Genomic DNA, 13,074 nt, shown 5'->3' with positions numbered 1-13,074 from the left:
CAGCGACCATCGCTATCACCGCCTCGCCTGTGATGGTCTCGATCTTGAACTGACTACGTTCGCTTCGCGATCCTTCAAGCACCATGCTCCAGGCTCCTCTTCTTCCGTCATCTGTCCCTCTCCAGCATTGCTTTGGGCTTTGGTCTCGGGATTGCGTGTACCCGGCGTCGAGTTTCTGAGGGCGATGGCTTGAAGCCGTTCGTGGCCTTTGCTGACTCATTGATGACGCCCACAGCTGAATCAGTTCGTTTTGTATCCGGTTACATTGTAGATGTGATTTCAGTTCATTCCTGCTTTGCCCTCGCTGTTTTCCGCGTTCCATTGCCATTGATTACGTCGTGGAGGAGGAACCGAGTTTGCAAGGAAGCTGTTCGTTGAAATGACTAAGCTGGACTCCGTTTCGAGATAATCGACGACTCCGGCGGTGTTGACCTCAAGCTTTGGATTAGTGATCGAGCGAGAGCTAGTCTCTCGAAGGTTGAAGTCCAAAGAAGCTCGTGAAATGCGCCCGACAAAGCCACGATCGTGTCCATGGACTCTTTGTATCTCTCTCAATTCTCAACTCTACCAGACAAAGGAAAGGATTAACCTTGAGAGTTTGCACGAAAGGATCCGAATTGGAGATGGTGAAACAAACATGGTGGCCTCAGGGAAGGTACTGGGGATCGACCGCCGGATGAGCTCGTGCCGCATCGGCCATACCACCTTGAACTCGAACTTGAGGCTCTCCATGTCCTCCTAACCCAGAATCTGCAATCAGCAAAATAGCAATTCAGGACCCGAAAGAAAGTGACAAACCCGACCGGCGGGGGGAAAGAGAAAGAGAGAGACCTCTTTGTAGAACTCGGTGAAGCGGCAGAAGTCGGAGGATTCTCGCGAGACGTGGCAGAGACATGCCGCCTTTCTTGCCATTTTTCGATTCTGGTTTGGTGAGGAGTGAAGAAGGACTGCCTGAATTAGAGAGAAGCTTTGAGGTAGAGAGGGAAAGTTTTTGGCTTTTTTCTTCTTGTTCTTCTAGCTGTTGATTTTTAATGCCAAAAAATTGACGGAAAGTGGAATGTCGTTGGGCGTTTATGATTCTTTTAAGTGACGACGTTTCTCGATGGCCTCCTCACTGCATTCCTTCCTTCCTTCCTTCGACTTCTCAACCATAGGGTTGGGCTTGATCCATCCATTGTCCATATCCTGCCCCATCTTAAAATGAGTGATCCAATATCATGATTTAAATTAAAATTTCCTTTTTCATTGAATGACAAACACATCGTGAACTCAAAGGAGAATACTTCTCATCGACAATAAAAAGTGCCGAACGACTAGTGATCGCAACCCTAACCGGCAGCGATCAACATAAGTGGCATTAGCAATTGGGGTGCCCACTACCGATAATCGACAACTAAGAAAGGCGGCCAATAGAGTTGTGTTTTTGATAGTAATTACGATTAACACTCGAATGAAATGTATCAATTGAATCAAATTTTAAGCACGCTTGCTTAGATTATGTTTGTATATTTTTAATGTGAGAATATACTTGTTATTGTGGATATTTGTGACCGATAAGCTAGTCATTTGGCTGCGGAGAGTAAGGGTGAGCATGGTCCGGGTTGGTCCGGGCCACCCCCTAATCCTAGGACCCACCTGTACAGTGTCGGTCCTTAATTTTTAGGACTGAGAACTGACCCTATTGAGCTTGGGACCAAAGACTAGACCGACCCAATGGGTTCGGTCCGGTTCGAGGGTCAATTCGGGATCGATTGATAATTTTTTTCGCCTTATTTTTTATACTCCCTAAAAAAGCAAACCTACAAATTCAAACTACACATCCATCGACAATGCAGCATTGTGCAACTAAACTATAAATACCAATACATATTTAGCAAATTTAAGATGACACAATAATAGAAATTTCATACCTGCTAACCGCTCATCGAGATATGGGAATAATTCCCTCCCGGAAGTTTCTGGTGTCTCTGTTTGTATCTGGACCCGTGAGTAAGGTCCCTGTGTGTGTCCTGGTGACCTCTTATTGCCTATATAAGGCAAGGAGGGTGTATCGTTTTGGGCAGAATCCCCTGAAGTAAAGTGTGTGCTTTGTGAAAATCTCTCCATGGCTTTCTAAACTCCTCTTCTTCTCCAGTCTGGTAGGATCCTCCAAGAAATGCAGCTTGGGTAGGTTAGAAACGTTTCCATCCTGGCATCTCTGAGTGTCTCTAGGCTCTGAACTAAAGGGCTGAGTGGTTTTATGCTAAAAGGATGTCCCTGAAGGGCTTGAACGGGAGTTGTTCACCCACTGTGGGATGCATACTAGTAGGAAATTTACTCTCCTTCCCTGGTTCTAAGTCTAGGTTCATTCATGGTATAATATATCTTTAATATTCATAACACCATATGCAAAAGCGTTTTCCTGCATTTGATCATGTAGAGTCCACTCAACCAAAAAATGAGCTTCACACCACTTGACTAGTAAATCACCGTAGCAACTGCAATACTACTCTACTCTTCAAAAACTTATACCATTTGACACAAATTGAAAAGCAAAGTGTAGCTGAAATTCATTAGTAAAGTACAATTAAACCATAAAAAGTTTAAAATACTTAATATAAACATGAATATATAACTTCACATCTTGTTAATTCACTTGAACTTCTAAATACCTGAAAACAAAACAAACGACACATAATTAATACTCAACAAAATTTTTAAATTGATATTACTATTAGTGCTATTGATAGAACATCTCAATATAATATAATATAACAGACATTTTACTTAGGTTTGAATATATAAAAGAATTATAAATAATATAATATAATATAATATAATATACAGGGTTGGTCCAGAGTTGGATCGACCAAAAACTCTTAGGACCAAGGACCAACCCGTATAGTGTTGGTCCTGGAATTTCAGGACCAAGGACCGACCCAGTCCCCTTGGGAATCGGACCAGGACCGGCAAGGTTGGGCCGGTCCAGGGTTAGTCCAGGGTCAACCCTAGACTGCTGCTCACCCTTAGCGGAGAGTGGACTTTTGCGGTTCACGAGCGTCCGTTGGTCTCCCGACGGTCCCCGCAAGCATTTTCGTTGAGAGAAGATGAGGCGAACATCAACGAGAGATGAAGCTGCCATTAAAATCACCGAATTGAACCGAAGTGAACTGTTAGGAAAAACTTCCGAACTGAACCGAATGAGACCCAAACTGAAATTTCGGTTTGGTTCAGTTCAGTTCGGTTTTTCGGTTTTTGGTTTTCAACTTTTAGTTTTCGATTTTTACATTTGTTTTTTTTTCTGTTGTATTTCCAAGAAATAAGCTCTTATCGGTTTGTTGGTTCAGTTAGGTCTGGTTAACCGTAAAAACCGAACCAATAAAAAAATTCCGATTTTTAATAAGAACCGAACCGAATGGAATTCGAAAAAAAAAATGAATATCGGTTTGATTCGGTTTGGTTTTCGGTTTGGTTCAGTTTTTGGTTCGGTTTTTAACACCCCTAGAAGGGATAGATAAAAAGTAACTACCTTGTTAGTGAAAGATTATTCAAGAATGACGTAGCCTCCATTTCATGCGGAATACCTCGACTTTTATAACTAATGTCAAGAGGAGTAATAAAATACATTTAGAAAAAGGAGAAAATGCAATTTAATATTTTAAATTATACTTACTATGACATGAATATCTCAAACTTGCTTTTTATCACAAAAATCTCAAAACTTGTATTAGTGCGACAAAAACACCCTTTTTCTACCACAAAAAATCACGGGCTTTGCCCATTGTGATATTAATACTCCAATCTTTTTATTTTATTTTTTTATCATTAAAACTCCAAAACTCCAAATTATGAGTTTGGGGTTTTAGTATCACAGTGGACATAACTTATGGTTTTGGATGATATTAATCCTAGTAACAAATGGTAAAGTGTATTTACCTCATAAATTCTACGACAACTTGGTTGAAATCCTTAAATAATCAAAGGATCAGGCACATGAAAAATATGCAAAGAACAAAATTTCTTAGCAGATAATTACATAAATGATCTCTCAACTTTCCCTCAATATGCAATGTCGTCATTGAACTTTTAATTTATTTAATGTGTTTCCTTTTGGTAAATGTTTAATCTAGTTCCTAAGCTATATGATGATATTTGATAATATTCTTCCATTAATTTAAATTAACAAAATTTGTTGATTTGGCTTTTAATTGGGTCAGTTGAATGGCAGATAAAAAAAAATATCGTTATATGTGGATATTCCATATAAGATATGTAAGTCAAATCAAAATATAATAGTCCACTTTATCATATAACATGCATAATTAATTTTGCAATTGAACAAATTAAAATGGCTTTTATATTTTAATATGAGTAGAATATGTTACGTATATAATCCAGATGTGACGTTATTATTATTTTTTCCATTGTTTAGACTTGTTGGATTGGAAACCAAATCAACAATTCTGTTAACTTGAATTGACAAAGGGATAACATTAAACATTTTCATTTAGTCCGGAGTGCAAATTTAATAGGTGCTAAAAGTTCAGGGACTATATTAAACAAACTAAAGTTCAGAAATGATGTTGCAAATTATGTCAAAGTTTCAATTTTAAATTTTTTGAAATCATAAACTAAACTGGTCCATTGACTTTTTATTTAGTGTAAAAAATTAAATTTCAATAATAAAACATAGACCTCACATCATTTTATTATATAAAAATATTAATTTTTCATTATGATAATCAAAATTCAATTCTTGTTGGGTACGGAGATCCTATTTGGCTCGGCTTTGGGGAAATGACTTTAGGAAAATGCAAATACCTTCGAATTAAAGGGGTTTTTCAAAATGCTATAATGTGTGATAAATTATAACTTTAAAGTGCAATGGAAAATAACTTTGACTTCAATGCCATTTGGTAAAACCTATATTTAAAAAGGGCTATTGTTTCTTTTTTAAAAAAGGCAAAATTAAATCTAGTGTAGCTTAGCGGCCAACAACCACCGGCGGCCGACAGCCTCACCTGAGGTATGGCGACCTTGGGCAGTGGTCACTTGAGACACACAACCTCAAGGTGGCAGTCACCAAGGAGGACGTGATCCCTCAGGTGGTGGTTCCTAGAGATAGCGTGATCCCTTAGGTGACTATAATTGGCCTCCAGCAACTCCTCCATGCAAATTGGGAAAGATGATCAATATACATGAAGATAGCATGACCCCACCTGATTTCAGCTTTCAGTCTTTTAATGCTTGCATTTGGCCAATGGGGTTTCAAAAATACTTGCCAAACACTTAGGTTACATTTGTTCATTTCTAATCAAGTTAGGATTAAATAGGATATGATATAAAATCCATGAAATTATATTATATCTTATCAATTGTTTGGTGATTACAGAATAAGGTTGGATATATTTACATTATATATATTGTTTGGTATAAATGGCATATCAACGTAAGTAAATAACAAATTCTACAAACGGAGACAGTAAAAATCTCTCACAACACATTTTTCTACTTTATTTTATTTTATTTTCCTTTCTTGACTTCTTTTTTTCTTTCTATTCCATCATTCTCTAACAAAAATTTATTAAATAGAAAACTATATTAATAGACCTAAAATACTAAAAACCTAAAATATGTAATAAAAATATATTTATATATTAAATTTATATGATAAGATAAAATTAAATTCATATATATAAATGAAAATAAGATTAAATTAAAAAATTAAATTTTTATTTTGAATTTCGTATATTAGAATTCAAATATTATTTATATCAAAATATAATTTCAAATTTGTTAATTTAAGAAGTTTGTTATTTAGCAAAATAACTTTCTTATTAGATATTAGAAATCCTATTCACCTTTATCCCATCTCTCCCATAAGATAATTTTATCCGGTCTATTTTTCCATTATTTCCAACTTTATCTTATCTTGAGCAATAATCAAATGTGGGATAAGATAAATTTTATCCTATTCTAAATTTTATTATGACGGTCAAATGTGGCCTTATATTTTCCCCCTTAACGCCTATTGAACCAAACAGGGCTGAAGTCTTTTTGTTCGGGAACCTTGAACATCAATTTGAAGTAATTGGTTTAGATCACAACATAAAGTTGGCCATAGAAAATAAGCCCACCTTAAAAAAACCTCCAATTTTAGTTTTTGTCCCAATTTTACAATATGTCTGATATAAAATCTCCAACTTTAGATTTAGTCCCAATTCTAATAATATTTTTTTTTTGTCCTTGTTTTGTCGATTTTGGTTCCGCAACGAAATATATTTCACCAAGCGTTACATTTTGTCCCCTTGAAATGGTCCCACCATGGTTGGGTGGCTTCCTCAGCAATTTTCCAACCCCAAATCTTCCCTTATAAGCTAATGAGATGGTCCAAAGGTTGAGGGCATGGGGGGCTACGAATTTGCATTTGGTTTCTCGCAATTTCACTTCAATTCTCACTTGAATTAAATCATTTCGGCTCCCATAAATTCTACCAAAGTGTCCTCAATCAACTTGACAGTTTTCCTCGCCAATAGAACCAACTTGCATCCTAAAAATGCGATAAAAAACAGTCCCCTGAATTTTCCAATCGAAAATGACCCTATACTTAATTTTCGCCAAAATCTCGGTTTGCAGAAAAATCTTCGGAGGATGAGTCGTGACATGACAGAAGTTTCAATTTCTGAAATCAAATTCAAATTCACAGTTTGTTTTGAGTCACAATGTACATCTTCAATACATTGGCGACTCTTGGTTGCCGTAAAAATCTCGAAATTTCAAATACAAACATTGGGTACCAAAATGACGGAAAAAATAGTCTAGTACAGATTGACGAGAAATTTTGCAATTTGGTGGAATCGCCAACGTTTAGCCACACATCTTAGTTAAACCAACCTATCTCTGATCTCTAATCAATTTTTAACTGTGTCGTAATAATCTCTGCAGATGAGCATGATCGAGTAGTCGATTCCTTGTCGAATTCTCAAATCTATTGCATTAAAATCCCTTAATGACTTTCCCGTATAGTCTAGTTATCTCAGAGTAATCAGCTTAGAGAATAGCACTATAGGCGCGTCGATGAAAGGCTCGATTTATTTAATTGAAAACATAATTGCATTTTCAGGATGTCGTAGGTTCCCTTCAACCCTCTTCCATCCGTAGGTTTCTCCTAGTATCCTTATTGTTATGCCCCGATCCTTGAGCGTGTACCCATCCATCAGTGGTTGATTTAAAATGCGACGTCCTAGGACGCGTCACCGACCCATTCATTTTAATGCGCACGCGGAAGTGAATAAATAAATCCCCAAACAACACAAAGATGGGATAGAAAAGGAGGGCCACAAATTTCACAAACCACAACACACATTTAAACACATCAAACTAGGTGTTCGAATCCTCAACCGAAGGCTCTGGGGTCTCTAGCTCTAGGGAACTCGAGTCTACCACTGAACCACCAGGAGGGTTAGCCGTACCCTTGCCAAAAGTGATCTCTAACACCGACATAGGAATCTCAGATTCTTATAGGGGACCTTCTCTGGGTCCATTTTGTTGGAGAAAACTCCCTTATTGTTTTGAAGTTGACAAAATGTTTCCATCCGTCTAGTTCAAAGATCTCCAGACTCTGTTGTCAAAGTCTAAAGACCGCCAGACTCAAAATTCAAAATCTACCATCACTGATAGTTTCCAAACCGACGAAGAGAAGACTTATCCAGATGCGGGTTTATCTTCAAGGATTCGCTTCGTACAGTTATAGAAGATCTTATGGCTGGAGATAACACCTTGTGATCAATTATTCTTATTGAAATCAATTTGGATAATCAGATCTGTTGAAAGGTGAAGTATATTTGGAAGGTTCTACTTATGGAAACCTAGATCTTGATTGTATGGGCAAGCATGATTGGTGGGCTATCATCACATTCCTTAAATGACTTGAGATCTCTTTTAATTGATTCTGTCCAACGGGTAGATTGGAAAAACTTTTTTGGAAAGTGCCAACGGTTATATAGGTATGAAGGAGTATATAACGAAGACACTCAAGTTATTCAAGTGTGTGCGTAAAAGAAGAATTTCAAAGTCTAAAACTCTTAATTCCTTGCTATTTCAATCGTAGAGCTTTATTTGTACTCAAGGGAGAGATCAAACCCTTTTGAGACTTTGAAGAAGTGTAGAAAAGTCTCTACACTGTAAAGTCAAGGACGTAGGACTATAACATCTCTTTTGATTCTTAGTGAAATACAGCTAGTGGGCTGTTAGTGCGGGAGAGTGGACGTAGGCTTGATCTAACCCAAATCATTATAAATTATGTGTTTATATTCTCTTTCCCTTAAACTCTTTATTTTAATTTAGGGAAAAGTGTTCCGTAGTCTACAACTTGTCACGAAAATGCATTTTAGTTCTAAAACTTGCAAAAATGCATTTAAGTCCTAAAACTTGTCAAATTGTTTCAAATGAGTCCTAAGATTGACGCCGTTAGCGTTTTCCGTTAAAAATGCTGATGTGGCATTTTCAATAATTTTTTATTTTCCTGGTTTATTTTTTAATTAATTTTTATCCATTTTTTAAAAAAAAAATTAGATTTAAAAACTAAAAATTGAATTTATTCTTATCTTATTTTCAACAAAAATAAAAAGAAAAGTTAAAAATTTTATTTTTAAAATTTTTAAAAATAAAATTTAAAAATAATTTTAACTTTTAAAATATGTTTTTTTATAAATATTTTAACTAAAAAATCTATTTTTAATTAAAATGTTTTTTAATAAATATTTTAACTTTTTTTTAAAATTTTTTGGTGAAAATAAGATAAAATGAATAAATTTGATTTTTTTAGTTTTTAAATGTAATTTTTTTAAAAATAATTAAAAATAATAATTTAAAAAAAATTCACATGGAAAATAAAAATTATTTAAAATGCCACGTCAGTATTTTTAATGGAAAATGCTAACGGCGCGATCTTAGGACTCGTTTGAAACAATTTGACAAGTTTTAAGACTTAAATGCACTTTTTATAAGTTTTAGGACTGAAATGCATTTTCGTAACAAGTTGTAGGACTTCTGGAACACTTATTCCTTTAATTTACAGCTTCATATAATTGTTTATTACTGTTTACGTTGCTAGCAAATTATTATGAAATTTCGTAAAAATTTCTTTATCACCTATTCACCCTCCTCTAGTTGATCTTACTAGCCCTTTCGCATTTCGCTCGTAATGATACCACGATCTGAATTGATTGGGTACCCTTTGGGATAGACCAGCATCAACCCAGACAATGGATCTCACGAGTTCGTAGACCTAGGCTCCTTGGCTCATAGGGAGGGGAATCTGAGAGATCTGTTCGGTGACTTTCTTCGGCTGACCGAAACGCTTAGGAGGAACAACCATCTACAGACCTGAAAATGTTGATCCCACGACAGGGTGAGACAATGTCTTAGCAAGTCCATCCCTTAAACTCCAACTAGGAAGGAAATATGCCTAAAGCTGTCTATGCATACATAAGACAGATGACTTACATTGCCTCAGTTCCTTCCTGTACGTCAGTATAAATCATATACTCAATTAATTCAAATCAAACCATTGCTCAATCGAATCACTCAATTCGATACATACAAGACCATCTATAAATTCGATTGATTCGAACATTGCTCACCCAAGCTGAAATAGATGGTGAAGCTCACCAAAGCTGAAAGATATACCTATAGTACTACTCACCAAAGCTGATAGATATACTTATTTTACTGCTCACCAAAGCCGATACCTATATTGCTCATCGAAGTTGCTATGCAATAATGCTCATCGAAGCTGCCATAAAATCTCGCTCACCGAAGCTGCTATAAGATCTTACTCACCAAAGCTGAACTACGAAAATTAATCCTAGCCAAGGATCCTGTCCTTTGCACATCGAATCCTCAATTAAATAACAACTTGGTCCAATTTCATCGTGTTAAAATACATTCGATAAAAATAGTCGTGTGTGAGTACACAGTCGGCTTGAGCCAAAATTATAATAACTTTACTTTAGAAAATCCCATTATTTATATAGTGTCTGAAAATATTTTTGGCTTTGTAACCCGACGCCTCGATAATTTATAATTAATTAATAAAATTCCAAAATTTTAGGATAATTACCCAAAATTACAACTTTCACTCAATTTGCACAATATATCATTCAATTAAATAAATCGAGCATACCATTACAATCGGCATGAAATTCCGGTTACTGGCTATCCCGGTCTAATTTTCGGAAAATAATAAATAATTAAATATTTACCAAAAATAACTAAATAAATGAATTTAATTACCAAAAATAGAGACTTAGGCTAGAAAAGCCTAATTAAATATCGAAACGGGTCTGGAAAATTTCCGAATCAATCTAGATAAATACTAAAACTTATCTAGTCTCTAATTACACTACTCTAACCACCTAACATGCAAAATCAAATAATTAAATTGCTAATTCATTCTAACTAACCACCTAATCCATACTTAGTCTAAACTAATAAACCCCTTAAGCATCATTAACTCCCTAAACAGAGATTAGTGAGTAAACTCACCGGTTTTGAAATCCGATGAGTTCACGGCGACGGCAACGCGGAGACATGCGACAAACTCCGAAGCGGCAACACCCTACTGTTAGAGTAAACTCCTTAACCATTTTGAAGTTGACAAAACCTTTCTAAAGTCCAGTCTGAAGACTTCCAGACTCTAGCGTCAAAGTCTGAAGATCGCCAGACTTTAGATTCAAAGTTTGCCCGCATTGACAGTTTCCAAACTAAATAATGAAGACTTAACTGGATATAAAATTATCTTTATTTCCTCAGAGATTCAATTCGTATGGTTTATGGATGACCTTATGGTCGGATTCAGCACCTACATGATTGATTATTCTTATTGAAATCAATTATGATATTCAAATCTTTTGGAAGGTAAGCAAACTTGGAAAGTTCTATTTATGGAAACCAAGATTCTGATTGTATGGGTGAACATGATTGACGAGCTTTCATCACAATTTTCGAACAACTCAAGATCTCCTTGATTGATTCTGTCCAACGGGTAGATTGGAAGAATTCTTTTAGAAAGTGCCAACGGTTGTGAAGGCATGAAGGAGTATTTAAGGCGGACTCTCTAGTTGTTCAATAATGCGTGAAAGAAAAATTTCAAAGTCTAAAGCTTCCTAGTTCCTTGCTATTTCTTTCACTGGGCTCAAAGTTGTATATAAAAGAGAGAAACTCTTAGTGAGACTTTGTGTGAGACTAGTAGAGACTCTTCACCGAGAAGTCGAGATCGCAAGACTGTAAAATCTCTTTTGTTTCTTAGTAGAATCCAGCCAATAGGCTGTTAGTGCGGGATCTTATTCTCTTTCCTCAACTCCTTTATTTCAATTAATAGCCTTGATTAACTATTTAAGCTTAAATTTATTTATTTTGTTTAAAGTCTATCTAATCGCTAAAGCCTGAATTCGTCTGTGATTTTCTATAAGCAAATTACTTATATTAAACCTTGTGAAAAATTTTGTTAACTCCTATTCACTCTCTTCTAGGTGTACTTACTAGCCCTTTCACCTACGAGACCTAGAAGTGGTATGAAATGGGCCTTGAAGCCCACAAAGGCTTGCTAGACTTCAATTCTACTAGGTGGGCCGAGAGGCTGGAACGGAGGTCGGTTGGGCTGGAAATGGCGAGAACAGGCAGCAACGGGGCTAGGCGGCCAACGGTGGTGCTTCACGATGGCATAACAGCGATGACAAGGCTCCGGCTGAGCTCAACGTGGCCTGAGGAGGCTCGGGGGACGGACTAGGCTAGTGGGATAGAGAGCTAGAGGCGGACGGCCAGACGGCACGCAATGAGCGAGCGATGGCGAACGGCAGGCCTAGCGGTGGTCGGATGGGCGTGTGACAGGCAAAGGGAGGGGATGCTTGGTTTTCTCTGCACTTTCAGAGCTTCAAGGGGTTTAACAATGGGGAAAGCAGCTCTAAAGGAGAAGAAAGGGGACATCCAAGGCTTGGTGGGGGCCACTTTTCTTCCATTCTATCTCTTTGTCTCTTGAAGAGGTCCCACCAAGCTTGGCTGGCTTCCTCAGCCATTTGCAGACCAACAAGCTTCCCTTAGAAGCCAAGGAAGTGGTCCAAAGGTTGAGGACCAAGGGGACTTACGAATTTGTAACATATTTCCCCTAAATTGGACCAAATCCTCTCCAATTGGATGCAATTCGGCCTCCATAAATTTAACTAAGGTGTCCTTGATCCAATTGACATTTTTCCTTGCCAATAGAACCAACTTGCATCCCAAAAACATGATAAAAAATGGTCTCCTGAATTTCCCGATCGAAAACAGCCCTACGTTGAATTTTCGCCAAAAATCTCAGTTTGCAGAAAAATCTTTGGAAGATGAGTCGACATTCCTAAAATGCCTCACGACATAACAGAACTTTCAATTTTTTAAACCGGATTCAAATTCGTGGTTAATTTCAATCTAGCGCGATTTTAACATAACCTAGCCTACCGGGTAGCTTTCAGAAATTTTTAGTGCATTTGACCAGCCACAACGTACATCTTTGACACGTTGGTGACTCTCGATTGCCATGAAAATCACAAGATTTCAAATACGGACACATGATACAAAAATGACAGAAAAATCGGTCTAGTACCGATCGACAGAAATTTTGCAATTTGGTGGAATCACCCACACACTAATTACATACCTTTGTTGAATTGACCTATCTCCGGTCTCTAATTAATTTTGATGGTGCCGTAATGACCCTTGTGGATTAGCATTGTTGAGCAATCGGTTCTTAGTCGAATTCTCAAGTCTATTGCGTTAAAATCCCTTAACGGCTTCACCTGATAGACTAGTTATCCCATGAGTGATCAGTTCAGGGAAAAGAACTATAGGCCCATCGATGAAAAACCGAACTTATCTAATTGAATACAGAATCTGAAATTCAGGATGTCACATTTGTTGTTGAAGTTCGAAGCTGAAGGCAGGGCCGCAACTGGTTTCTTCGAAGCTTCTTTAGTGGTGGGGTCGTCCTTATCTACCAATCTTAGAGCCGGGATCCTTTCCTTGTTCTTGTATTGTTGTAAGGGTTGCCTTTGTGCTATT

This window comes from Eucalyptus grandis, chromosome 5, assembly GCF_016545825.1.
Source record: "Eucalyptus grandis isolate ANBG69807.140 chromosome 5, ASM1654582v1, whole genome shotgun sequence".
In the NCBI taxonomy this organism is placed as follows: Eukaryota; Viridiplantae; Streptophyta; class Magnoliopsida; order Myrtales; family Myrtaceae; genus Eucalyptus; species Eucalyptus grandis.
The sequence above is the reverse complement of the archived record's forward strand: the minus strand, read 5'-3'. Positions refer to the sequence as shown.